The sequence below is a fragment of the Lycorma delicatula genome, chromosome 2, assembly GCF_047948215.1.
Source record: "Lycorma delicatula isolate Av1 chromosome 2, ASM4794821v1, whole genome shotgun sequence".
Classification (NCBI taxonomy): domain Eukaryota; kingdom Metazoa; phylum Arthropoda; class Insecta; order Hemiptera; family Fulgoridae; genus Lycorma; species Lycorma delicatula.
In genome coordinates this window covers 73,852,454-73,868,804 of record NC_134456.1, presented here as the reverse complement: position 1 = coordinate 73,868,804, position 16,351 = coordinate 73,852,454, and the positions used below count along the sequence as shown (strand labels likewise).

Genomic DNA, 16,351 nt, shown 5'->3' with positions numbered 1-16,351 from the left:
TTAGACGTCGGAGATGAAATTTTTAAGAGTTACAAAGGGTTACACCAGACTGGAAAGATTCGGGAGTGATGACATATGAAAGGAGTTTGAGGTTTTCAGCATCCATGACAGAATAAGGAAGATTAAGAAGAATTGGAGTATACATCTTTCAAGAATGATAGAAGATAGGTTGCCAATGGCGACAATTCGGTAACGTCCATTGACGATAGCTAAATGCTTCCATTTAGTGGGAAGAAGAAGCAGAGGCAGACTGATATTAAGGTAGGTGTCGGAACAGACTTAACGTCTAATCCTTGGAAGAAGAAAAAGAAGAAGAAAAGAATGTATAAGTTTGTCATAAAAGTTTATGACATAACCATACATTTTGGCCTGTCGATCTACGGGGTCTAATAAACTATAGTGCATTCGTTAAACGCAAAAGGAACTGAGATACCTATGGATTCCAAAACAACAATGCTACATTAGATATCTGAATGAAAACAACCGGAAAATCAATGAAAAAATGTTATAGTATAATATTTTTTAACATATGCTCATGGTATTATTAACATTTAAAAAAATAATAATGGAATTTTTATCCATTCTTTGTCAATGCAATTAATAAAGATGAAAAATTGTTCATTGTGTTTTTTCAGCAGAGCAACTTTATTTAGAGAAAAAAAGTTGATGTGGACACCACATGACTTTCCTGTACGCTTATTAAGCTACATATATTTTTTATCAATTTTTTTTAATTTTTTACAATAACATTTAAATATATTTAAATTAAAAAAAAAAAAAAGTTAAAAAAAGGACATAAAGTCGCATTCGAACCGATATGTCTTTCCATGGTAAGATCCAAATATTTCATCAATTAAAATTTTATTGGGTTGTAACTCTGGAACCAATGAAATAAGTACCACTTATTATATATCGTTGAAAAGCTCTCAATGAGGTCTTATTACTGCAGTTAAGAAAAAGTCCAAGATCCAAACTTTTTTGATTTTAGGCTTTTCTGGACAGTTTTGGTCCAGCCGATTGCAATCAAAAGGAGAGGTGCACAACTAGATGTTACAAAAGTCCTAAAAAATTTCAACATCCTACGGCTAATCGTTTTTGAGTTATGCGAGATACATACGTATGTACAGACGTCATGCCAAAACTAATAAAGATGGATTCAGGGATGGTCAAAAAGCATATTTCCGTTGAAATCTGAAAACCGAAACTTTTCGCGATTACAATATTTCCTTGTACGTAAAAATGAATGAATTATCATACTTTATTAGTAATTATATTTACTGATCTCATTGTGTAAACTTAATTACCGTTGTAATGAAAAAAGGTTTACGATTTTTACTTGGTAGTTTAAATGTTTTGTTATATTCGTATTATATTAAGCACATTAAATATAGAAAAGAAAAGTATCGTGTAATAAAAGCTCTAAAACTGAAGCATCCTGAAGGACTTCCTGCTTCTCAAAAAATAATTATTTTTTTATTAATCCGTTTAAAAGCCAGGTATGTTACTATTTCTCATGGTTGACGTAAAAAATAATTTATTATTATTATTAATAATAATTATTATTATTTATTATTATTAATAATAATTATTATTATTAATAATAATAATAAATATTAGTAGTAGTAATAAAAATAATAATAATAATAATAATTTTTTCCATCAACCATGAGAAATAGTAACATACCTGGCTTTCGTACGCTGGATGCTTAAGACATTTTTAAATAAATGTTTTCTGTTTTTCACAAAAAAAAAATGTTTACAGCCGGTTAATAATACACCAGTGCAATACCTCTGTAAAACTACCAACCAGTCCTAAGTAAATAATACCAATCAGATAATTAATTATTTGTTACAATCCTTATTCTTAAATAGCAACTAGCAATTACCTGTAATGTATATAAGTTAACTGGTAACTTTGCAGAGTTACGAAAAAATAATTTCTAAATATTTTCTATAAATATTGGAAAGTGAATTTTTTTTATACGGATTTAAATACTAGATAGTGGATAACAGTATGCATTGGTGGTTGGGCTTCAATTAATTGGGGTTCAGGATGGTCGGCCTGAGTCTGTACAAGACTACACCTCATTTACATGTCTTACATATCACCCTCATCTCATTGGGCCATAGGGGGTACATTATTGTTTGCCAGTTGAACATACTGCAACGTACACACTAGGAATAATAAAAAAATACTTTTTTTTTAATTTTCTAATGTTTTTAGAAAATATATAATATATTTCATAATAATCGTAATATACTTAAAATAATTTTTGTTGATTTTATTTAATAGGACTTGATGTATTTAGTTTTTAATGCATATGATTTAAATATATTATAATTTACTTGAAATTAAGCGGAAGAATATTTTTAGTTTTAATTTTTGTAAGTTATTATATGCTACTAAAATTCTCCAGCTACATACATCACATAGATTTCGTTCTTTTTTAAATCTTTTTGTAGATTTTCTATTTTAGCCTTCTCTACTATTCCTGATACTGAAAAATTCTCCTTTACGTAAAATGGTAGTTCTATGACCGAGATAAAAAAAGGAACATGTTTTTAAAGTAGAAATTACAGTTACATTTAAAAAATTACACTCTTTTAACTGCTTCTTCAACAGTTTCTATTAATTTTCGTGAAACATATTTGGGTTAATCGTATTTACTCTAAAGTTTGATGGTAAACTTTCATTACTTTGCACGTATAAAACTCATGATATATTTTTATTAAATTGTCATCTGTAAGTTTTTGATAAATATATGCACGTAAAATGAACTTCATTAAAAAAATAATCGACTATTTGTGAGGTTTCTTTGAAGCTGTATTAAAAAAAAACAATAAAAACAATTCTTTCATTGATGAGGAAAAATAATATTTGTTTTTTTTTTCTAAGCAGCGTATAATTATGATAATCATATTAACGCGCGATGCAATTCAAAACATTTAAATCTACAAAAAAACAATAATATATATAATTTTACTTTCGATTCCTCTCCCACTTAAAAAAAAACGATCATCACTTTTTAATCGTTATGGTTTAAATTAAATAACATTTTTATATTAAGATGTTTAAATAATATTTTTATTTTAAATTAGAAACGCTGATAAATAATTAAAACTATTTAATTAAAAAAAATAAATAAATAATAAGTATAAAATACAATAAAGTTTTCTAAAGAAAAGTGTAACGGGTAACGAGTTCGGCGTAGTTAGCGATTAATGAACGGTAGGCGTCCAATACAGTGAGATATAAACAGTGCAGTTGGCAAGCACCGGCGTCGCAAGCAAAGGCCGCGTCGTGACGCTCAGTTCGTGTTGAGACCGCGGCAGTGTTAGTTGTGTTCGAATCTAATATTTGTGACTTGAATTCTTGCCCACCCTGTGGATTATACAGTGGGTGAGTGTATTGCCAAAGAAATTAATTTACTTAGTTCAACTTCTTATTTTAAAATGTAATAACTCTATAACTGAACATTCGAATGCAAATATTGTTAAATTGTATATTCTCAATTTTTTTTTTAAATTTACTTTTTTATTGTGATTACTTATATTTTGCAATAAAAAATAAAATAACATATATTAAGTTGAGTTACGAATTAAATTTGCTCTAATTTCGAAAATAATATAATTAAAATCCTTTAAATGGTTAATTCACGTACCCCACTTCCGGAAGTAAATAAAAAAACTCTATAAAATAAAAAAGTTTTCTAAAAAATAAGTAGTTTTTAAATCAAATATTTGTTAAATAACTTTATATATTTTATGAAAAAAAAAAATGAATTCAGTAGTTGTTAACTGTATTCCTTATAAACTGATATGCAATACCAAAACACTTGAAGTCGTCTAAAAAAGTAACAATATGAAAGCTGTTTAATTATACAATACTAACAGCTGAATTAACGTTTAATTAAATATTCCATAGATCATCGAAGTTAACCAATGTAAGTTAATTTTTTATAATTAAAATTATAAATAAATGAATAAACAAAAAAAAAAAAAAAACATTTAACTTTTCTTGATAAGTTGTCATTGTTTAATATTTTTACGCTACTGCTCATTTAGTAGTCACAATCAGATAAAAAATAAAATTAAGGTAAATAATTTATGTTCTTAAAACTACACACCTTATATTGTAGTATCTGATTTAGAAGACATTTTATTTTAGATAAGAATAATTATCTGGATCCGTGTAAAAAGTTCTAAAAAACAGTTTTTATTCTTCGGTTAAACGTGTCAAATGGGCTCATTTCTGTGGAGTTCCTCAACTATTTTATTAAATACTATTTCTTAATTCTCTCCAACCAGAAAACTCTTCATTCTTATTCGCAGATAAAAGTTCATTCTTCATTTAATAATAAATGTTAAAGCTAATAAAAGTTGATTCTTATTTTAAGTAAATAAAAGTTAACCGTAGTTTTCATTTCAAAAAAACCTGTTTAAAGAATGAATTTAACTCCTTAAAGTTTCAAAAGATTTAAATTTTATATTAAAATCCAAAATCCATTCATAGCTATAATTTGTAATAAAACCCATTATTACATAGAGATAGTCCGTTCCATACCTCTAAAATAAGCGATTGCTAAATTAGTTACTAGTAAGCTAATTTGTTTAATTTGAATAAAATTACTTTTTACTTAAATACAAGCTGACCACAAAAAAAATTCTAGATGGATTGGAATTGCAATCAAAATAATGACAATTTTTTAAATAAAATATATCAAAAGTTTTATCGTACTTAATGATATTAACAATATTATTTTATTTTTGGCAATTTTATCCTGGATTATTTTGTGCCAAAAAAAACAATTTTTTTAAAGAGGGGTGTAGGCAACCTGTGACTATTATAGTTAAGACATGACAAAAGTTTGGTTGTTATTGCGTGATACCATTAAATATTGGGAGAATTATATTTTTCAGTTTTATAAAAAATCCAATCTAAACAAAAAGGAAAAAAACAAAAATTTTAATTGAATATATATACTTGGGTGTATACAAAATATACAAGTAAAAACAAAAAATTAGATAAACATAATATATATTTTAACTCGCCGAAACAGTTTTAAGGAACTATATATCTTATCAGATTATATTATGGCATGTTCTTAATACGTGAAACGGATAAGACATTCTTAAGTTGATGAAGGATTCATAAATTCGATTCCCGAAAAACTAAGTCGTTTAACTGTTTTCACAAATCACTTGATAAAATCTCGTTTTCAGAACGATTCGATTTCACGACCATGTTAAGAATTCATTTAATAATAAAAAATTATTTATTTTTTCAGTAAAAGTAGATAAATATCTGTTTTTAGTGAAAAATAAGTTTATAAATGCAGTAAATATATTTAGAACTAAACATATTATCATATTATTAATGACATACTAGCTGTTTTCCAGTTTAGAAATAAATATGTTAGACCGATAAGAAACTAAAAATTAGACAACAGTAAAGCTTTCAGTGTAGTTTAACTACTATTTACAGAAGGTATCCGATATTTATTGTTTTTATAAAAACTAACAACTTAAATTGTCAAAATGAGAATACATTTTAAGGTACATGCAACCTAATAAACAATCGCCCGTAGAATCCTAAAATTAAATTTAATCACTTTATTGAGGAAACAAAAAGTTATAACAAATATAAGAGAAGAAGACAGCTTATGAGTTAGTAATTATTACCGACAAAAATAGTTTAAATTTTCACCAACAGAGCACTATTTTGAAAAGTCATTATTAGTATTTTCTTAAATAAGTAAAAAGTAATGAGTATTCTCATAAGGAAATTGTTTTTATTATCTAAGGAGATAAATTATCTAAATATCTAAATTTATATCATTATTTAATGAGTTAGAGACGAATTTACATATTATGAAAACATATTTAAGTTAATAAAACAATTTTAAATACATATATATTTAAAAAACTTTGATGTGGACAACATATGACTTCCTTGTACACCTATTAAATTACGTTTACACATTTTTTTTTAAATGAAAAGTACACAAAATTATATTTATTAAAAACTTCTGATATTTTTCATATTTTTTTGTTATTGAATTATTATTCATCGTAAAATTTTTTTTTCAATGAGACGTTAATAAATTATTAATAAATCAGTATATTTAAATTTAAAAAAAAAGTTATTAAGTCTGATTCGAACCGATGTGCCTTCTCGTAATATCCAAATATTTCATTAATTAAACCTTTATTTGGCTATAACTCTTGAATCAAAGAAAATAAGTACCACTCCTGTATATCGTTGAAAAGATCTCAATGAGGGATTATTACTGCAGTTAAGAAAAAGTTCAAAATCCAATTTTTTTTTTTGGATTTTGGTCTTTTTTGGACACTTTTAGTTTAGTCGATTGCAATCAAAACGGAGGTACACAACTAGATGTTACAACAGTCCTAAATCCAACATTTTAAAATCCTACAGCTAATCGTTTTTGAGTTATACGAGATACATACGTACATACATACATATTGTGGGTACAACTAGTTAAAATTGATTCAGGGATGGTCAAAATGGATATTTCAGTTGAAATCTGGAAACCGAAATTTTTCGCGATCACAATACTTCCTCTACTTCTAAAAGGAAGTAAAAATGAATAGACACGTGTATGTATAATATTTTATAAGCATGAAATTATTTTATATATAAATTAAAAAAAGAAACTGAAATAAAAAAAATAACACAAAACTATTCTCTAATGTTTGAATCTTACTTTACTCATTATATAACTTATAAACATTTGCATAAACTCAATTCCTTGATATGGTTTTCTGTCTAGGTCATAAAATTTAATTTAATTTCTAAAAATCACATATATTTAATGTTCTTTATATGAAATTTAAAATTATCCCTACCTCTGCAACGAACGTGAAAACTATTTTCATCTTGATAATATTATTAAAGAAAAAATGTATTCACATAGGCTAATTTTAAACACAAGCAAACTATATTTTATACTTCCTCAACACTAAATTTAAAATTGCAATTTTTTTATAAAATTTAAATCCCTTTAATACCATTCAAAATTTCATAATTTATTCTTCAAATTTCATAATTTTGAATTTTACTAATCCTGAGATATATAGAAACGATACAATCCTGAGACAAAAGAAACAATACACACAAAGCATAAATAATTTTTAACAGCTTTTTTAGGGGTTTTCAGAATATCCACAGATACAGATCTGGAGTTATCTTTTTATTAATAAGAATACTTTCTCTCTATTACGCAGGAGTTCACATCCGGTTAAGTAAAAAATAACTCACTTAGTCCCAAAATAATCTTGATATTTGACATTTGTTAAGTATTTACACAACAATCCATTGTTAAGATGTAATATAAGTTATCAGTTTTAAAAAAGTTAGTCTCAAACCACATTGATTAAATTAAAAATCTACGATTCTACTAATTAAATAAAAAAATTATACTAAAATTTAACTTAACAAAATCTGATGTGGACATCACATAACTTCCTTTATACGCCTATTAAATTACATATACACTTTTTTTTTATTTAATGAAAAGTACATGAAATTTTAATTTATTAAAAACTTCTGATATCTAAAAATTTTTTTTATTGAATTATTATTCATCGTAAATATTTTTTTTACAATGACAGATAAATAATAATTAATAAATCAATATATTTAAATGAAAAAAAAAGTGATAAAGTCTGATTCGAACCAATATACCTTCCCCTAGAATCCAAGTATTTCATTAATTAAAATTTTATTTGGCTATAACTTTGGAACCAATGAAAATAAGTACCGCTTATGATATATCGTTGAAAAGCTCTCAATGAGAGCTTATTACTGCAGTTAAGAAAAAGTCCAAGATCCAAATTTTTGGATCTTGGACTTGGTGCATAACTAGCTATTACAACAGTCCTAAATCCAAAATTTCAACATTGTTTCGTTTGTGAGTTATGCGAGATACATACGTAGGTACAGACGCCACGCCGAAACTAATCAATATGGATTCAGGGATGGTCAAAATGAATATTTCCGTTGAAATCTGAAAACCGAAATTTTTCGCGGTTACAATACTCCCTTTACTTAATTAAAAATACCTCAAATTAGATATATTTAATGTTATTTAAAAAAAAGTTTAAAATTATTCCTACCCCTGCAATGAAGATGAAAAAAACCAACGATCCTGCTAATTATACCAAATAATTATACTAAAATTTAACTTAAAAAACTACCGTATTATTATAATTTTTTTTAATTGAAAGACAGCCCACCCACGACTACTGAGTGATTAACTCGTCGTCGCAAATCAATTTTTTAACAGATTTTCAAATTTGAATGTTCTGAGATTCAAATCCTATAAAATTAGTTGTTTTTATTTGGATTAGTATGGTAAACAATGGATACAAGTACATTTTTGGTGGTTGGGGTTCAATTAATTCACATCTCACGAGTGGTCTACTTGAGTTAGTACAAAACTCATTTACATGTTTTATGTATCATCCTCATCTCAATAAGCCATTGGGTGTGGGAATGGGGTTGCTTATTGTTCACTAGTTGAACAGACTATAACGTACCTATTAGGAAAAAAAAAGTTGAAAGACAAATTAAAATGAATCTTTTTTTTATATATAATAAAATTACAATTTTCTTTATAAGTTTTTTTAATGATATGGGTTTTCAGATTATTCTATATTAAATTATACACTTCATTACATAAATTAGTTGTCTATTAAAAAACAAAAAGTCGACTTTTAATGAAAAAAGGAAATCAAAATTACCTCTATTTCATTATTTAAGTTATTTAGTTAAAATTATTAGACAAATAAAATCAATTATTTTGGTTTAATTTATACCAAACTTTAAGCGGAAAAAAATGTTATTTTATTTTTTTTTTTTATTACAAAAATTTATTTCATCATAAAATTTTACAGTTAGCTTACATGTATTATATGAATATTTACGACATTTCAAAACCATGCTTTCAAATGAATAACTGTAACCATATGGATAGAAACGAAAATAAGTAGGAAGGAAATACAACAGAAATATCTATAAATATATAGTACGCGTCGTACAACATAAGAAAATTTCCAAAAATAAAATTTAAAAAATGAGTAGTTAAAAAAAAACACAAAAACGGAAAGGAAGAGTTAACATCAAAAGATGAATATCTAGACTAAAATAAAAGAAAGAAGAATTATTTTAAATTATATATACACATCAAAAGAAAAAATAAAGAAAAGCCGAAAATAACAACTAAACAATTTGACAAAGATTACCCTTTGGATAAGGATTAGTGATAGAAGTTAATCTTTAGGTGGCCCACATTATAGAAAGTTGATTATAAAGATAAATATATTACAAAAATAAACGTAATTTCCAAAATGTTGTAATACTGGCTATCCGTCGCAGCTTCCCCCGCACCATATGGATACTTACGTTTCCCGTAGCGGTCATTCTTTTTATTTTATGTTTTTTAGTCAAGTAACCAGTGGCAAGTGCAGCCAGTCACACGTACAGGAACGGTGGCAGTGGGTGTATTCGTTGAGCCATACCGCCGCAAAAAAACTGAAATTAAAGAAAAACCCGAAAATGGTTTTTAAATATTTATCTGAAGAGTATTTTTAAGTTCAAATCTACTGAATATCTCGTTAACTATAATAGGGATTGGGAAAAATGTTTTTTACTACCCTTCTTCGTACCCTTTCAAGGTAGAATTTCAAAAATATAGAAACTGGTTTGTTGACATGAAAATTACACTCACCAATAGTTAAATTCATTTTTTCCTTTGTTACCTAGAAATTAAAAAAAATAACACTCAACAAAATTTTAAAAATTAAGTTTAACCTTTGAAACTAGGAATGAAACTCAAAAATTTTTTAGATGTTCATAATCAATCAGTTCAAACCCAGATCACACAGTGATAAATACGCACAGTACACAATTCATTAAAGCTTATGTTTCAACCTGAAAATCTCCAGTACTACAGTATATTATAATATATATATATATATATATATATATACACGTATATTTTTTTTTGTTGAGATTTTTCGAGATGAAATATATCCAAAAACCTTCTCGGTTATCCCAAAAAACATGGGTAGAAATTTAGTAGCGATATATGGGATAGTTTTTTGTTTTTCCGAAAAAAACCCCTACACATAACGACTAATCGATTAAAGAATTCTAATTAAAAATTTCATTATTTTGTACATAAAATATTATAATACTAATATTTCAACATTAACGATTATTGTTAATGTTCTGATACAAACATGTATTATTAATTACAGAAACATAAAATGTTTTGTAGAGCCGATTTAAAATATGCGCTGGTTGTATATTCTGGTAGATATAAAAAACAATGTAAGAAAAATTTGTATTATCAACGGAAGTATAAGACACTGAATATTTTTTTACAGCTAACACATTTAATTCAAAATATTTCAATTAATTTCAGAAGTGATGTATGAATGAACTAGACACACACACTCTCTCTCTCTCAGTCTCTCTCACTTACTCACTCGCTCACATATAAATCATGTCAACCAAAAAAGTGACTAAACATTTGGGGAATTCAATTTAATTTCATTTCTCCAAGGATTCAGTTATATAATGATTTCTAAAACGGTACATTATATCCTTTGATGATAAGTTTGAACCTATACATGAAAAAACCTATACCTGAAATCCTTTTTGCTGAACTTCCTCACGAGTTGAGAGAAAGCAATTTGAAACGATTAATAGTTAGATAGTGAAGTACCATTATCTTGAGAGTAGCTAGTTTTAGAATTTTTTTTCAAATCTAAGTATGCAGAGACGTCCGACGGTTGAAACGAGCCCATGTACTGGATTTAGGGTCTGCGTAACAGTTTGGAATCTAACACCGTCAAGTTTAGTGGTGTCGTATCTAATTTCTAGTTATATCTCTTTGTTTTTCTTTTTTATTTGTTATTACTGTCTGTTTTGTGGACTATATGGTGTGCTGAAATTAATGGTTTGTGATTTATGACTGAGTTTGAAATTCCATATTTGGCTTTAAGTTTGCTTGCAACTATTTATTATTTAGTTTGGGGATTCCTTAAGGACCTTCTTATCACGTGCTTTTGTCAGGAAACTTACTTATGGCTCCACAGGAGAGCCGACTGTAATTATAAATGTTATTGAGCAAAAAAAAAATCTATGTATTAGTTATAAAAAATTGCCCAAAAAGGAAACTTTTATTTACTATTTCCTAAAGAAAGTGTAGGTAGTATTTCAGTATTTCATACGGAGGTCCCGGGTTCGAATCGCGGTCAGGCATTGCATCTTTTCATAAGCTACCAATTTTCATCGCTAATGACTATATCTGTTGATACTCACTCTTTAATAATAATTATAATAATAATAAAAATTTCAGTAATGAAATAAAATCTCTTAGGTTAATAGAAAAGTGATTAGCGAAATAAATAAGACCATCTTAAATTTTTAAAAGTATTTTTAGTTAATAATTATTTTTTTTAAAAAGATAATGTGGCAATGTATAAAACATTATAATAGTATCAGATTCACTCTTAATGGATTTTGAATATCAGACTTTTGATAATTGTGCGTTTTACAGTTTCTTTCTAAGGTAGAAATATTTTTGCTTATAAATTTATGCTCTTCTTAAGTTCCTTAAAGTCAGTTTTTTTCGATTTTAATTACATCTGTTAAACAAATTTGAAATAAACTGAAACATAAAACATTCTGTAAAGCTGACACAAAAATGCGCTGGTCGTATATTTCGGTAGATATATAAACAATGTCAAAAAAGTTTGTATAGTCAACGAAAGTATAAGACACTATGAATATTTCTTTAATAGTTGACACATTTAATTTAAAATATATGAATTAATTTCAAAAAATTATATATGACTCAAACTATCATACAAAAATACACGCTCACACGCCCGCAAGCGCGCACACGCACACGCGCACGCGCACACACAAATAAATCATGTCAACAAATAAAGCGACTAAAAATTTAGCAATCCAATTCAGTTTCATTTCTTTAAGGATTCAGTGTTTAATGGTTTCTAAAACGGTACATTATTCCTTTCGTGATAAGTTAGAACCTTTACAATTCCCTTCGTAATAAAGTTAAAATTTCAAGACCGGTCTTATTTTATTCTCGATTATTTTCTTCTTATGTCATACAATTTCATTACTTATTCAAAATGTTATGCAAAAGAAATGTAGAAAAGATTGCTAATTGTTAATTTTAAATAAATTTAGAAATTTAACTAGAGCTACCTTCATATATTATGACTTTTGTAACGCATAAAACGACAGAACAGATTCAAAAGAAAAAAATTAAAATAAAACTACATGGCAAACAAGTTGGTACGTACGATTTAATTACCAAATTACTAATAGTTTCAAATTGTCCTCTCTCAAAGTAATGTGTTACTGTATTTTTTCCTTTCAGTAATGGTTATTATATTTTAAGAGAATATTTTCCAAATATACAAAATAAAAATGAATGTTGAGTGAAAGCCACAAAATTTCGATATATAAAGTTTTTTGGCTCGTAAATTTCCAAAACTACTAGGTCAATTTCATTGAAATTTTGATATGCTGTAGTAGTGTATCTGAAGTTGTACATGTCAAATTTGATGAAGATTGGTTCAGTATTTCTTGAGTTGGACTCAATTTAAGGTCGAAAAAAAGTTAAAGTTTTGTTGAGTGTATTGATGTATTTTTCATACGCGTTTATGCAATGAGCCACAGTGCTGAACGATTTGAAACTTGATGCTTACTTCTTTACTTTTATTTCATAAATTTATTATTTATGTAATACTAATTTTTTAAGTACTTTTAAGTTTATCTTTATAATTTGTTTTTTACAGAATTTTCGAAGAAAAGTAAAATTGAATTTTTTTATCGTTTTGAGGTATGAGGAGTACGAAAACGCAATTCACTTAAATTAAGGGTTATCTTATATATTTATAGGCCTATGTATAGCCGGCCTCCGTGGCATTATATATGTATCGACCTTTTATCCGGAGGTCCCAGGTTCGAATCTCGGTCAGGCATGGCATTTTCACACGCTAAAAAATTTCATTCATTTCATGTTCTGAAGCAATATCTAACGGTAGTCCCGGAGGTTAAGAAAAGGCCTATTTATAATATTTTGTGATTTGAAAATCGGCAAAATTATTAAATCATTTGTTTTGAGATTTTTTATAATTTTTTTTTTAAGTCAGCTAGGATATTAGTATTAGTATATCTAAAGTTGTTCGTGTGAAAATTTGATAAAGGTTGTCGAGTTGTTCTAGAGTTAGGCTCAAGTTAAGATTTAAATAATTTCAGCTGGGAAAGTTTTAAAATACTACAAGTTGGAATGTTGACGTTTCGTTATCAGCGATATCTATTGTTGGCAATATTAAAACAAATTAAAAAAAATATTAAAAACAAATTAAATTAACTAAAAGTCGGTTCTTGCGCAGAACAGCACAAGATTCTTTTCTTTCTGATTTTAAACAATTATCATTTCTGATTGAAACAGCTAATATTTGAAATTGAAAACTGGAATACTTTTTGTTAACCCCTTCACGAGTCTAGAGAAGACAATTTGAAACCCTCTGTTCTATAAGTTAGTAATAGATTTATCATAAAAATTATTAATGGTTATTGTTTTAATACATTTATTTCATGTAATAATAAAGTACATGAAATAAATGTACATTAAAAAAAAAATACACTAAATACATTTCCTTAATAAACTGAAACTTTAAGGAGTACAAATTGATATTAATATAAAAAACTGCAATATTAGGGTAGGTTATCGAATAAAAACTTTTATTTCTACGGAAATTAGTTTGCTGAAATTTCTATTTTTTTCATTTAAACAATAATTTTATAAAATAATGTAGAAAAATAGTTAACTTTTATTCGCCTAGTCAAATGAAAAAATTCCTTACGTAAATAAGTGAGCAGAAGTATAAAATGCCAACAACCGCAGCCAAAATTTAATAAATAGATTTTCAGCATACCTATGTTAAAAACGTATAGTTTACCTTTAAAATTGGATTGCACGCTTATGCCATTATAGTGAGAATATAACTTGCTAAATAATGTTTATTATTAAAAAAAATGATAGGGGAATATTAATTTTATACTATTTCTTCTAATGAAACAATTATTATTATCGTTTGAATATTCGGAAGTCTCCTGATATCCCATACAGCTTTCTGGATACGGAGTCAGTGGGCAGCCGCGTCCCTTGTTCGTAACATGCGAGTGAAGTGTAGTCTTGTACAGACTCAGGCCGAGCATATCTGAGACGTGTAATTAAATGAAACCCAACCACCAAAGATCAACGGTACTCTTGACCTAGTCGTACGTCACGACCTAGTGAAACAATTATTAAAAGTAATACATCCGAGGGGAAAAGAAATTGGTAATCTAATCCATAAGTGTTGACCGAAGACAGATTTTCACGTCTATTTGAGACGCGTGTAACAGCTGATAATAATACACTGGAATAATCGAATAAGTTTATATATCTATATAACTTATATATATATATATATACAGTATGCATTTTATTTGACTCATTAAATCGAAATATGATTTAGTTTCAAAACAAAGGCACGCAAGAACAGCGCGCGCACACACACATACACAGAGTGAGAGTCAAATTACGGGTACTTGTGCACTTTAGGAGGTAAAAAAACACAGTTTGAAAAAATCTTTTGTCTAAAAATAATGGATTCTACATACTGATTACGAATATGTTATTCTTTTGATATTTTTTGATATCGGATGATATTATTTAATAATAACTTAAAAGTATTATTTAAATACTCAAAACATTGTTGTGATAATTAGTCAAGCAAGATTAGCGAGCGAAGCCAGCGTAGTTTGGTTAAATTATATTAAAATTTTCACAAATCAATAAAATCAGATCATTTTTGGAGAAAATTAATTTTCTTTTTTTTCCAACTGCGGTGCCACCTGATGGGCGCAAGTGCCAAATTTTTAATTTACATATTTAATTCATTAACGAAGAAAATAAAATATTTTAAATCGGTTACTAATATATCAAAACTGATATCTAAAAATGCGGAAAATGTGTGCAACGTAAAATAGCTTATTTAAAAAAGTTTAACAAAACATACCGATTTGTGAGTCTAAAAGTGGGACGACAAATAACTAACAATAAAAATTCCTACGTGGCTATTTAAATAAGAATGTGAACATTTTGATTGTATTGATATGTTTTTTAAGCATTACTTAACTGTTTTTTTGGCAGCTAAAATGTTGTTATAACAATTAACAAACATTACCGTTTTTTACCGCCTCCATATACCTTTATAAACGTGTATCTAATATTTCAGGATTATAATATTTTAATTAACAAAAGACTAAACTATCAAAAGATTTCAAACGTTAAAATCTAAATCAGACGTTTTTGGTTTCTCTTACACAGACTGTTCAATGGCATTTAATAATATATCGTCTACAAGTAAGCTATATTTAAAATTAGACGTAATGACCACACAATAAAGAAAATAAAACAGCATACAATATGAATCACATTTGACGGTTAACATCGGGCAGATGATTCACATGTAAACACACGCGTGCCCATATATATATATATATATATATATATATATATATCTCCAGATTTATCGCAAACGCATGCCCAGATGCACGCATCGGTGAGAATGGGTGTTATTATATAGGAATTTTTTTTTTATTACACTTAACGGAATAGTACATTTATTTGAAATTTCTGGAGTCTGGGTCTGTTCCTATTAATAGTCGTTTTATGAGAGTGATATTTCCTCTACTTGCTATTGCTAAAACTTTCATACGAGACTTAAAAAAAACATATCATGTCCACGTCTTATCAAGTTTTTTATCTGCAATTTCTTCTCTGTTCATCCAGGTTTTCAAGAGATTATTATCTCTTGAAAACCTGCTATATAATTTTATAAAACTTAGCAAATAAATATTACGGCTATTCTTACCCCCATTTATTTATTTATTTTTTTGTAAGGAATCTATTTGAAGACTAATTCCCAACTCTTCTCTTACTAGGAACCATTAAAGACAAGTAAATAGATCCAACAATTAACTACGATACTCCATGAATTACCAGTTAGTCATATTTTACCAAAAGTAGACCGTAATGTTACGATTATATTTTATTTTATTCCATAATAACTTACATAGTCTTTTAAATTACTTTATAAAAACTATAGACGTTTTAAGATAAAATACGTGTTTAAGAGAGAGAAATTTAAGTATAAAAATTAATGAGTGTAGGAATACTGGCTGCTCATCACTTCGTTTAAATGGCTTACCTGATGCTGAAGAAAAACGTTT

The 16,351-nt window shown here is 27.2% G+C and overlaps 1 protein-coding gene across 1 annotated transcript in view; it reads left to right on the top strand.

Annotated features, from left to right (window-relative positions):
- The first annotated feature begins 3,273 nt into the window (after positions 1 to 3,273).
- Positions 3,274 to 16,351, top strand: part of RhoGAP102A (Rho GTPase activating protein at 102A) — a 449,504-nt gene continuing 436,426 nt past the window's right edge. The window contains exon 1 of the mRNA XM_075355556.1: positions 3,274 to 3,400. The gene's annotated coding sequence lies outside the window, so the exon portion shown is untranslated. The remainder of the gene's footprint in view (positions 3,401 to 16,351) is intronic.